The sequence below is a fragment of the Danaus plexippus genome, chromosome Z (assembly GCF_018135715.1).
Source record: "Danaus plexippus chromosome Z, MEX_DaPlex, whole genome shotgun sequence".
Taxonomy (NCBI): domain Eukaryota; kingdom Metazoa; phylum Arthropoda; class Insecta; order Lepidoptera; family Nymphalidae; genus Danaus; species Danaus plexippus.
Window position 1 is genome coordinate 16,289,054 of NC_083559.1, and position 12,677 is coordinate 16,301,730.

Consider the following 12,677-nt stretch of genomic DNA (forward strand, 5'->3'; position numbering starts at 1 on the left):
ACTGCGCCCGGCGCCCCTCCGCTCACTCAGAACCTCCACCCGGAACTTCGTAGCAGAGTCATCTCGGCCCTATTTCCATCCAGGGCCGAGTGGCATTCGCAAACCGTGACTCACCGGGCGGAGAATTCCAGAGATGAGGAGAGGCGATACCGCCAGTCTCTGTGGCGGAGTTGAGAGAGGCGGTCCGCAGAATGGGCCAGAAGAACACGGCGCCAGGTCTGGACGGGGTCCCGGGGAAGGCGTGGGTCCTGGCCATGAAGAATTGGAGCCGCGCGTACTCGCCGTTTTGACCAACTGTTTGGTCCAGGGTCGAGTACCGCGGCGGTGGAAAACGGGGAAGCTCGTGCTGCTCCGCAAGGCAGGCCGGCAGGAGGACCAGCCGTCGGCGTACCGCCCCATTGTTCTGCTGGACGAGATTTGCAAGGTCTTGGAGCGCATGCTCGCTACTCGTCTCGTCCAGCACTTAGAGCGCGTCGGACCGAACCTGAGCGGGAACCAGTACGGGTTTCGTTCGGGTCGGTCCACCATAGGGCGGTCGCTCGTCTGCGGGAGATCGCGGAAGAGGAGGTGGCCCGGGGTGGGTAGTGTTGGCTGTATCGTTGGATATATCCAATGCTTTTAACTCCCTACCCTGGGATGCCATTAAGGAGGGTCTGAGGAGGCATGGCGTTCCGAGGTACTTACGCCATATAATCGGCGACTATCTCTCGGAACGCTCCGTGCAGTACCCTATCGAGCACGGTTGGGAACAGAGGGAAGTGGTGTGCGGTGTTCCACAGGGGTCGGCTCTCGGCCCCATCTTGTGGAACATCGGGTACGACCCCGTGCTCTCCGGCGCCAATCTACGAGGCGTCGAGACGATAGGGTACGCTGACGACACACTCGTTGTCAGCCGCGGTAAGACCCACCGGGACGCGATCGTCTTGGCAACGGCGGCGGTGGCGCAGGTGGTGCGAAGGATTCGGGCTCTAGGCCTAAAGTGGCGCTCGAGAAATCCGAGGCCCTCTTCTTCCACGGGCCGAGGAACTCTCCACCTCCTGGATTGGCTGTGGTGGGGGCGGGACCAGGATCGTCATATCACCATCTTGACGTATCTTGGTCTCGTCATAGACGGAAAGTGGTCGTTCAGAGACCACTTCCGTGGTCTCTCGAGTAAGGTGACGAAGGCGGCCGGAGCTCTGGCTTCTCTTCTCCCGAATCTGGGAGGTCCAAGCCTCAGCTGCCGGAAGCTGTACATGGAGTCGTGCGGTCAATGGTTATGTACGGCGCGCCGATCTGGGCCGAACGTCTGGCCCCACAGAACCGGCTCCTATTAAGAGGGTACAGAAGGTAATGGCCACCCGAGCAGTACGAGGCTACCGCACCATCTCTAAAGATGCGGCATGCCTCCTGGCCGGAACTGTCCCCTGGGACATAGACGCCAGGTCTCTCGCCGACGTCTACTGGCGTTGTGTCCGGATTCGCACAGAGGGCGCAACCCTCTCCCCCAAGCCGTGCGTCGGATGAGAGATCTGGCAAAGGATTGGACTATCGACTCGTGGGCTGACCAACTCAGACAGCCCCGAGTCAGTGTGGCATTGGTGACGGCCATCCGCCCGCTCCTGCGGGAATGGATAACAGGAAGCACGGAGCGCTGTCCTTCCGACTCACACAGATACTGACGGGGCATGGCTGCTTCGGCCGGTACCTGTGTGAGGTAGTTGGAAGGGAGGATACCCCGCGGTGTCACCAATGCGGCGAAGAAAGGGACACGGCCGAACACACCATCTCGGCCTGTCCCTCCTGGACTAGACAACGTGCGGCTCTCAGAGCCGCCATCGGACTTGACATCTCGCTGCCAGCAATCGTCAAGTGCATGCTGCGCAGCGACTCGGATTGGACTGCGGTCGCCTCCTTCGCGGAGGAGGTGATGGCCGCCAAAGAGGATGCCGAGCGTGAAAGGGAAAGGGAGGCGCTCGGCACTTCAGACGCCGGCCTAGACAACGAAGACGTGCGGTCAACATCACCGATGGCCGCAACGTCCCGCCTTAGCCGGGGTTCTCGAGGTGGCGGTGTGGGGACACCGTCGCCTCATCGCAACGAGACCCCGAGCGGACCGTGGTGCGCAAGCACTCCTGCGCACCGCGGCATTTAGCGACAGGCCTATGCAAGCCCCTAGGGGGCCTCTGTTCGGCCTAAAGGGCACCAAACGCCCTAAGAGAGTGGAGACTGCAGCAAGCAGTTCGTCGTCGCCGGGTTGCGGTCGTATTACAGTTCCCGCGACTCCGACAATAATGGCGGAAAAGATGGAGTGTCGGGGGGTTTTTAGTGGGTAGGAATCCCACACACCCCGGTCGTGTTCCCCACACGGCCGGAAGTCTTTCTGAAGATTTTCCCCTCGTAAACAAAAAAAAAAAAAAAAAAAAAAAAAAAGGTTAGGTTAGGTTAGGTTCCCGAGCAGTTGCTGGACTGCTACCGGCGCGTCCCCAGGTGGATAGGGAAGGCTCCCAGATATGGGAGTTACCGGCTTGCCGGCGCGAACCAAAACCACTGACGACTCCGGTTCTGTCCGGGTCGTCAATCTCGTAACCCTGTACGTAGTGCAGGCCGAGGACTGCCGCTTCCGAGCGGGAGTCGCGTGGAAGAAAACCACTCTAAAAAATCACCCGGGACTTCATGTCCCCACCGGCGTCGGATTTGACGACCCCATCGCCCACCGGGTAACCGGTGCAGTCAGTCATCGGAGGGGGACCTCTACCTCCTTGTGGGGTTCTGGTCCGGGCTGGGTAACAGCCGGGAGGGAGGGTTCGCTCTTGCTCCGTCGACCTAGTCGATTAGGCGAGGGCGCGCCCACCCCGCTTAGGCGCAGGCGCGTTTAGGCGGGTTCGTTCGTTTGTGTCCTCGTTCGTTGTTCCTCATTCATTGAGGACCAAACTTTTCGACGGGTCCGCTGAGCCGGGTTTGCCGGACAGTGGACGGAGGCATGTCTCAATGCCGCCGTCGGGGGGCTTGGCTTAACCGCCCGGCCCCAGAGGAAGGACACCTCTCAGATAAAAAACCACCAATCCCAAGTTTGGGGAGCGCGGAGGGGATGAATGGCCGTTGGGTGAACGGTCGTTAGCGCTCCCACCTGCTGGTACCTGCCGACCCCAGCAGTATGTAGGCTTACCCGGGCATTTAAGCCTCTGCCCGGGGTGACTTATAATTGCTTTGTACTCGTGGGATTTACTATGGAACATCTTTACAAAACACAAAACAAAACCGACGAAGGAAAGAGAGGAGGAAACGACGACCATGGCAACGCACTATCGGACACTGATAGCACTACGATTTGTGGACAGCGAGCGACGGATCGCGGACGACTTCGCCCGTGACTAACGCTGCAGAGGGAAATTCTTCCGCGCAAGGGGGGGAACGTCTGACTCGGACGAGAGTGGGAGTGAGACAGTTACCTCCCTGAGATCGGAAGAAGACGAAGAAAGAGAGAGGCGACGCTTCCGGAAGAGGAGGGGAAGCGAAGAGAGCGGAACAGGCTCTGACAAGGCGCGGCGAAGCCCACCAAGCGGGGCAGGGGAAGGCCGCCTACGACAGGGCAATACGTCGGTCTGCACCAGGCGCAGAAGGAGAAGCTCGCCGAGGAGCGCAGGGTTCAGCGCCTGGCGGAGCAAGCCGAAGCAGACCGGCAAATCGCCGAAATGACGAGGGAGTTACCGGAGCTACGGTCCCACCGGCTCTCGGTACCCCACAACCGGATGTGACAATGGAGACGGAGGAGGATGAGGTCTCAGCAGCCGCGATCGGAAAGTCCATCGCGAAGAGTTTGGAGGTCATCACTAACGTGGCCTCCAAATCTAAAAATCTGAGTGGACCCTTCATAAAGGCTCTTAAGTTAGCCACGAAGGAAATTCAAGAGTCGACTGCGGCTCTACTCAGCCGCACGAAGTCGACGGAGACAAGGGCTCTGGAGGCGGCCAACGCCCGGCTCTCGAAAGAGCTTGCCGAGCTCAGAGCGGAACTCGCTGCGGTAAGGCGCGAGGTCAAGACGAGTCCGGAGGTTGCCCGTGTGGCTCCTCCGATAAACATCGAAGAGGTGAGGCGAGCGGTGCGCGAAGCGGTCTCCCTGTCGAGTGCGAGGCTGAACGCGCGATTGGAGTCGCTGGAGTCCAGGCTCCTGCCCGCGCCACGTCTCCGCCCTCCCCTTGCCTCAGACGGAAAAGAGACCGCTGCCCAAGGCACGCAGCCAGCTGTGCCAGGCCTCGCAAAAGACTCCAGCCCCGGAAGCCGCGGTGACGACTCTGTCGCCTCCCGCGAACCCTGGTCCGGCGGAGAAGCGGAGAAGGAAAAGAAGCCTTCCGCGCAGCTACGGAAGCGGCAGCCGCCAGAGGAAAGGAGCCCAACCACCGACGAAGACGAAAGCCCCCGCCACTCAGGAGTGGACCAAAGTGGCGACCACGAAGAAGGTCAAGGGCAAAAAACAAAGAGAGAGTGTAGCACCACGAAGAAAGGGGAAAAGAGGAGGAACTTGCGAGCCCCCAAATCCGCGGCGGTGGTGATCACCCTGCAGCCGGGTGCCACAGACCGGGCGTCTCATACAAGGACGTCCTGGAAAGGGCAAAGAAAAGCGTTGATCTGGCGGCCTTTGACATATCGGCTGTCAAATTTAGAGTGGCCGTGACCGGGGCTAGGATGCTGGAGGTGTCCGGGTCAGGCTGTAAAGAGAAGGCAACGCCCTCGCAGGCAAACTCGAAGAGGTCTTGGGGGAGGACGCACGCATCTCCAGGCCTCAAAAGTGCGCCGAGCTGAGGGTGTCCGGACTCGATGACTCGGCCTCCGCACCCGAAATAGCGGAAGCCATCGCCAGGTCGGGCAACTGCGCGCCGGAAGAGGTCAAGGTTGGCGAGATCCGGCGCAACCGAGGGCGCGGCACGGCCTGGGTCAAGTGCCCGGTGGAGGCCGCAAAAAGGGCGACCGCCAAAGGCGCCAGGACTTACGTCGGGTGGACTGTGGTCCGGGTGGCACTCCTTGAAGCACGGCAAATGCGGTGCTTCAAGTGCCAAGAAGTGGGACACACGCGGGCGACCTGCCCCAGCGAAATTGACCGCAGCGAATCTTGTTTCCGCTGTGGTCAACCGGGGCACACCTCTGCCAGTGTGAAAACGCACCACACTGCGTGCTCTGCGCCACGAAGAATCTGCCGGCCAACCACACAGTGGGCAGTAGGGCCTGCGGGAAACCGGCGCCGAGCAGAAGGCCCCGAAGAAGAGGAAGCCCCACAGAAGCCCGCCGCCACTCTACCTACGGCGGCTTCAACGGAAGGAGGAGAGGCCCCGATGGAAACCGCACAATAGGTGTCCATCGCTTCCTGCAGGGCAATCTAAACCACTGCGCTCGCTCTCAAGATCTCCTAGATCATTATGCAGCGCAGTGGTCTATAGATATAGCGGTAGTGTGCGAGCCGTACCGCGTCCTCACCAGACCAAACTGGATCGGGGACGCCGACTCAACGGTCGCGCTAGTTTTCGGCCCGAACATCGCGCCCCCACCTCTCGGGGGTGTAATTAAAGGCCGCGGCTATGTAGGCGGTCAACTGGGGACGCTCACCGTTGTAGGGGTCTACTTCTCCCCGAATAGGCCCCTCGCCCAGTTCGAGGCCTTCCTCCTCACCCTAACGAGCGTGGTAAACGGAGCGACGGGCCCGGTGATCGTTGCAGGGGACTTCAACGCCAAGTCGGCGTTGTGGGGTTGCCCTGCAACGGACGCCAGAGGCCGTGCTATGGAGCGCTGGATGGCGTCCACGGATCTCGTCCCCTCCAACCGCGGCTCCGTGAGCACTTGCGTGCGACAGCAGGGAGAGTCCATCGTGGACCTAACCCTGGTCAGTTCTTCGGCCGCCCACCATATCGTCAACTGGCGGGTTCGGGAGGACACCGAAACCCTGTCGGATCACAGGCTCATCCGCTTCGACGTAACTTCACACACGTCGGAGCCGGCCCCCACAACATCACCTAGTGGAGGGCCAAGATGGTCTGTGAGACGGCTGGACCGGGTTCTCCTCGAGGAGGCCGCTGTCGTCGCGGCCTGGGCGCCCCTACACTCAGCCGACGCCGCGTCTGGCGCGGAATGGCTCAACGAGGCGTCGCGCAACATCTGCGACGCCTCCATGCCACGTGTGAGCAGTACGGCGGTACGGCGACGACAGGCATATTGGTGGCGGCCTGAGCTGATGCAGCTTCAGCGGGCGTGCGTGGCGGCCCGTCGCCGCTACAAGAGACACCGCAGGCGCCGGCTCAGGGATGAAGGCGAGGAGCAAGCGCTCTATGATGCGTATCGCGGGGTCTGTATAACTTTCCGCGATGCCATCGCAAAAGCGAAGAGGGAGGCATGGGAGGAGTGGCTCCAGACTCTGGAGGACGACCCGTGGGGCAAGCCATACAAGTGGGTGCGCCAAAGACTGCGCCCGGCGGCCCCTCCGCTCACTCAGAACCTCCACCCGGAACTTCGTAGCAGAGTATCTCGGCCCTATTTCCATCCAGGGCCGAGTGGCATTCGCAAACCGTGACTCACCGGCGGAGAGTTCAGAAGACGAGGAGCAGGAAATACCGCCAGTCTCTGTGGCGGAGCTGAGAGAGGCGGTCCGCAGAATGGGCCTAAAGACCACGGCGCCAGGCCTGGACGGGGTCCCGGGAAGGCGTGGGTCCTTTCTATGAAGGAATTAGAGCCGCGCGTACTCGCCGTTTTGACCAACTGTTTGGTCCAGGGTCGAGTACCGCGGCGGTGGAAAACGGGGAAGCTGTGCTGCTCCGCAAGGCAGGCCGGCAGGAGGACCAGCCGTCGGCGTACCGCCCCATTGTTCTGCTGGACGAGATTTGCAAGATCTTAGAGCGCATTCTCGCTACTCGTCTCGTCCAGCACTTAGAGCGCGTCGGACCGAACCTGAGCGAGAACCAGTACGGGTTTCGTTCGGGTCGGTCCACCATAGGGGCGGTCGCTCGTCTGCGGGAGATCGCGGAGGAAGAGGTGGCCCGGGGTGGGGTAGTGTTGGCTGTATCGTTGGATATATCCAATGCTTTTAACTCCCTACCCTGGGATGCCATTAGGAGGGTCTCAGGAGGCACGGCGTTCCGAGGTACCTACGCAATATCATCGGCGATTATCTCTCGGAACGCTCCGTGCAGTACCCTATCGAGCACGGTTGGGAACAGAGGGAAGTGGTGTGCGGTGTTCCACAGGGGTCGGCTCTCGGCCCCATCTTGTGGAACATCGGGTACGACCCCGTGCTCTCCGGCGCCAATCTACGAGGCGTCGAGACGATAGGGTACGCTGACGACACACTCGTTGTCAGCCGCGGTAAGACCCACCGGGACGCGATCGTCTTGGCAACGGCGGCGGTGGCGCAGGTGGTGCGAAGGATTCGGGCTCTAGGCCTAAAAGGCACGCTCGAGAAATCCGAGGCCCTCTTCTTCCACGGGCCGAGGAACTCTCCACCTCCTGGATTGGCTGTGGTGGTGGGCGGGACCAGGATCGTCATATCACCATCCTTGACGTATCTTGGTCTCGTCATAGACGGAAAGTGGTCGTTCAGAGACCACTTCCGTGGTCTCTCGAGTAAGGTGACGAAGGCGGCCGGAGCTCTGGCTTCTCTTCTCCCGAATCTGGGAGGTCCAAGCCTCAGCTGCCGGAAACTGTACATGGAGTCGTGCGGTCAATGGTTATGTACGGCGCGCCGATCTGGGCCGAACATCTGGCCCCAGAGAACCGGCTCCTATTAAGGAGGGTACAGAGGGTCATGGCCACCCGAGCAGTGCGCGGGTACCGCACGATCTCAAAGGATGCGGCATGCCTGCTGGCGGGAACTGTCCCCTGGGACATCGACGCCAGGTCTCTCTCCGACGTCTACTGGCGATGTGTCCGGATTCGCACAGAGGGCGGCAACCCTCTCCCCGAAGCCGTGCGTCGGATGAGAGATCGGGCCAAGGACTTGGCGATCGACTCGTGGGCTGACGAACTCCGGCAACCCCGAGTCAGCGTCGCATTGGTGACGGCCATCCGCCCGCTCCTGCGGGAATGGATAGATAGGAGACACGGAGCGCTGTCCTTCCGACTCACACAGTTACTGACGGGGCATGGCTGCTTCGGCCGGTACCTGTGTGAGGTAGTTGGAAGGGAGGATACCCCGCGGTGTCACCAATGCGGCGACGAAAGGGACACGGCCGAACACACCATCTCGGCCTGTCCCTCCTGGACTAGACAACGTGCGGCTCTCAGAGCCGCCATCGGATTTGACATCTCGCTGCCAGCAATCGTCAAGTGCATGCTGCGCAGCGACTCGGATTGGACTGCGGTCGCCTCCTTCGCGGAGGAGGTGATGGCCGCCAAAGAGGATGCCGAGCGTGAAAGAGAAAGGGAGGCGCTCGGCACTTCAGGACGTCGACCAAGACGAAGAAGACGTGCGGCCAACGATACCAATGGCCACAACGTCCCGCCTTAGCCGGGGTTCTCGAGGTGGCGGTGTGGGGACACCGTCGCCTCATCGCAACGAGACTCCGAGCGGACCGTGGTGCGCAAGCACTCCTGCGCACCGCGGCATTAGAGCGACAGGCCTATGCAAGCCCCTAGGGGGCCTCTGTTCGGCCTAAAGGGCTCCTAAACGCCCTAAGAGAGTGGAGACTGCAGCAAGCAGTTGATCGTCGCCGGGGTTGCGGTCGTATTACAGTTCCCGCGACTCCGACAATAATGGCGGAGAAGATGGAGTGTCGGGGGGTTTTTAGTGGGTAGGAATCCCACACACCCCGGTTGTGTTCCCCACACGGCCGGAAGTCTTTCTGAAGATTTTCCCCTCGTGAACAAAAAAAAAAAAAAAAAAAAAAAAAAAAAAAAAAGGTTAGGTTAGGTTAGGTTAGGTTAGGTTAGGTTAGGTTAGGTTAGGTTAGGTTAGGTTAGGTTCCCGAGGCATTCGGCGTCGGGATTTGACGACCCCATCGCCCACCGGGTAACCGGTGCAGTCAGTCATCGGAGGGGACCTCTACCTCCTTGCGGGGTTCTGGTCCGGGCTGAGTGACAGCCGGGAGGGAGGGTTCGCTCTTGCCCCGTCGACCTAGTCGATTAGGCGAGGGCGCGACCACACCCGCTTAGGCGCAGGCGCGTTTAGGCGGGTTCGTTCGTTTGTGTCCTCATTCATTGAGGACCAAACTTTTCGACGGGTCTGCTGAGCCGGGTTTGCCGGACAGTGGACGGAGGCATGTCTCAATGCCGCCGTCGGGGGGCTTGGCTTAACCGCCCGGCCCCAGAGGAAGGACACCTCTCAGATAAAAAACCACCAATCCCAAGTTTGGGGAGCGCGGCGAGGGGATGAATGGCCGTTGGGTGAACGGTCGTTAGCGCTCCCACCTGCTGGTACCTGCCGACCCCAGCAGTATGTAGGCTTACCCGGGCATTTAAGCCTCTGCCCGGGTTGACTTATATTTGCTTTGTACTCGTGGGATCAGTTATGGAGACATTTTTTAAAACCAAAACACCCAAAACCGACGAAGAGAAGGGAGGAAACGACAACCATGGCAACGCATTATCGGACACTGATATTCATTACGATTCGGCACTTTTGACAGCGAGCGACGGATCGCGGACGGCTTCGCCCGTGACCGGCGCTCCGAGAGGAAAATTCTTCCGCGCAAGGGGGGGAACGTCTGACTCGGACGAGAGTGGGAGTGAGACAGTTACCTCCCTGAGATCGGAAGAAGACGAAGAAAGAGAGAGGCGACGCTTCCGGAAGAGGAGGGGAAGCGAAGAGAGCGGAACAGGCTCTGACAAGGGCGCGGCGAAGCCCACCAAGCGGGGCAGGGAAGGCCGCCTACGACAGGGCAATACGTCGGTCTGCACCAGGCGCAGAAGGAGAAGCTCGCCGAGGAGCGCAGGGTTCAGCGCCTGGCGGAGCAAGCCGAAGCAGACCGGCAAATCGCCGAAATGACGAGGGAGTTACCGGAGCTACGGTCCCACCGGCTCTCGGTAACTTCGCACCCGGATGTGACAATGGAGACGGAGGAGGACGAGGTCTCGGCAGCCGCGATCGGAAAGTCCATCGCGAAGAGTTTGGAGGTCATCACCAACGTGGCCTCCAAATCCAAAAACTGAGCGGTCCTTTCATAAGGCTCTAAAGTTAGCCACTAAGGAAATACAAGAGTCGACTGCGGCCCTGCTTTGCCGTACCAAGTCGACCGAGACAAGGCTCTTGAGGCGGCCAACGCCCGGCTCTCGAAAGAGCTTGCCGAGCTCAGAGCGGAACTCGCTGCGGTAAGGCGCGAGGTTAGAAGGACGAGTCCGGAGGTTGCCCGTGTGGCTCCTCCGATAAAATAGAAGAGGTGATGGAGCGAGCGGTGCGCGAGGCGGTCACCTTATCGAGTGCGAGGTTGAACGCGCGATTAGAGTCGTTGGAGTCCAGGCTCCTGCCCGCGCCACGTCTCCGCCCTCCCCTTGCCTCAGACGGGAAGAGACCGCTGCCCAAGGCACGCAGCCAGCTGTGCCAGGCCTCGACAAAAGACTCCAGCCCCGGAAGCCGCGGTGACGACCTGTCGCCTCCCGCGAACCCTGGTCCGGCGGAGAAAGACGAAGGAGAACGAAGCCATCCGCTGCAGCTACGGAAGCGGCAGCCGCCAAGAGGGACAGCCAGAAATCGCAGGCGACATCAAAGCCCCCCCACTCAGGAGTGGACCAAAGTGGCGACCACTAAAAAGGTCAAGGGGCCAAAGAAACAGCAGAGGCTGTACCACCACAAGACAGGGAAAAGCGAGAAACTGCGAGCCCCAAATCCGCGGCGGTGGTGATCACCCTGCAGCCGGGCGCTACAGACCGGGGCGTCTCCTAAAGGACGTCCTGGAGAAGGCGAAGCAGAGGGTGGATCTGGCGGCCTTTGACATATCGGCTGTCAAATTTAGAGTGGCCGTGACCGGGGCTAGGATGCTGGAGGTGTCCGGGTCAGGCTGCAAAGAGAAGGCCAACGCCCTCGCAGGCAAACTCGAAGAGGTCTTGGGGGAGGACGCACGCATCTCCAGGCCTCAAAAGTGCGCCGAGCTGAGGGTGTCCGGACTCGATGACTCGGCCTCCGCACCCGAAATAGCGGAAGCCATCGCCAGGTCGGGCAACTGCGCGCCAGAAGAAGTCAAGGTTGGTGAGATCCGGCGCAACCGAGGGCGCGGCACGGCCTGGGTGAAGTGCCCGGTGGAGGCCGCAAAAAGGGCGACCGCCAAAGGCGCCAGGACTTACGTCGGGTGGACCGTGGTCCGGGTGGCACTCCTTGAAGCACGGCAAATGCGGTGCTTCAAGTGCCAAGAAGTGGGACACACGCGGGCGACCTGCCACAGCGAAATTGACCGCAGCGAATCTTGTTTCCGCTGTGGTCAACCGGGGCACACCTCTGCGCAGTGTGAAAACGCACCACACTGCGTGCTCTGCGCAGCAAGAATCTGCCGGCCAACCACACAGTGGGCAGTAAGGCCTGCGGGAGACCGACGCCCAGGCAGAAGACCCCGAAGGCCCCGAAGAAGAAGGCCCCACAGAAGCCCGCCGCCACTCTACGTGCGGCGGCTTCAACGGAAGGAGGAGAGGCCCCGATGGAAACCGCACAATAGGTGTCCATCGCTTCCTGCAGGGCAATCTAAACCACTGCGCTCGCTCTCAAGATCTCCTTGATCATTATGCAGCGCAGTGGTCTATAGATATAGCGGTAGTGTGCGAGCCGTACCGCGTCCTCACCAGATCAAACTGGATCGGGGACGCCGACTCGTCGGTCGCACTAGTTTTCGGCCCGAACATCCCGCCCCCACCTCTCGGGGGTATATTCAAAGGCCGCGGCTATGTGGGCGGTCAACTGGGGATGCTAACAGTTATTGGGGTATACTTCTCCCCAATAGGCCCCTGGCCCATTTCGAGACCTTCCTACTCACCCTAACGAGCGTGGTGAACGGAGCGAATGGCCCGGTGATCGTTGCAGGGGATTTCAACGCCAAGTCGACCCTATGGGGTTGCCCTGCAACGGACGCCAGAGGCCGTGCCATGGAGCGGTGGATGGCCTCTACGGACCTCGTGCCTGCAAACCGTGGCTCAGTGAGCACCTGCGTGCGGCGACAGGGCGAGTCAATCGTGGACCTAACCCTGGTCAGTTCTTCGGCCGCCCACCGTATCGTCAACTGGCGGTTCAGGAGGACACGGAAACCCTGTCGGATCACAGGCTCATCCGCTTCGACGTAACTTCACATACGTCGGAGCCGGCCCCCACAACATCACCTAGTGGAGGGCCAAGATGGTCTGTGAGACGGCTGGACCGGGTTCTCCTCGAGGAGGCCGCTGTCGTCGCGTCCTGGACGCCACTATCCTCAGCCGACCCCGCGTCTGGCGCGGAATGGCTCAACGAGGCGTCGCGCAACATCTGCGACGCCTCCATGCCACGTGTGAGCAGTACGGCAGTACGGCGACGACAGGCATATTGGTGGCAGCCTGAGCTGATGCAGCTTCAGCGGGCGTGCGTGGCGGCCCGTCGCCGCTACAAGAGATACCGCAGGCGCCGGCTCAGGGATGAAGGCGAGGAGCAAGCGCTCTATGATGCGTATCGCGGGGCCTGTGTAACTTTCCGCGATGCCATCGCAAAAGCGAAGAGGGAGGCATGGGAGGAGTGGCTCCAGCTGCTAGACGACGACCCGTGGGGCAAA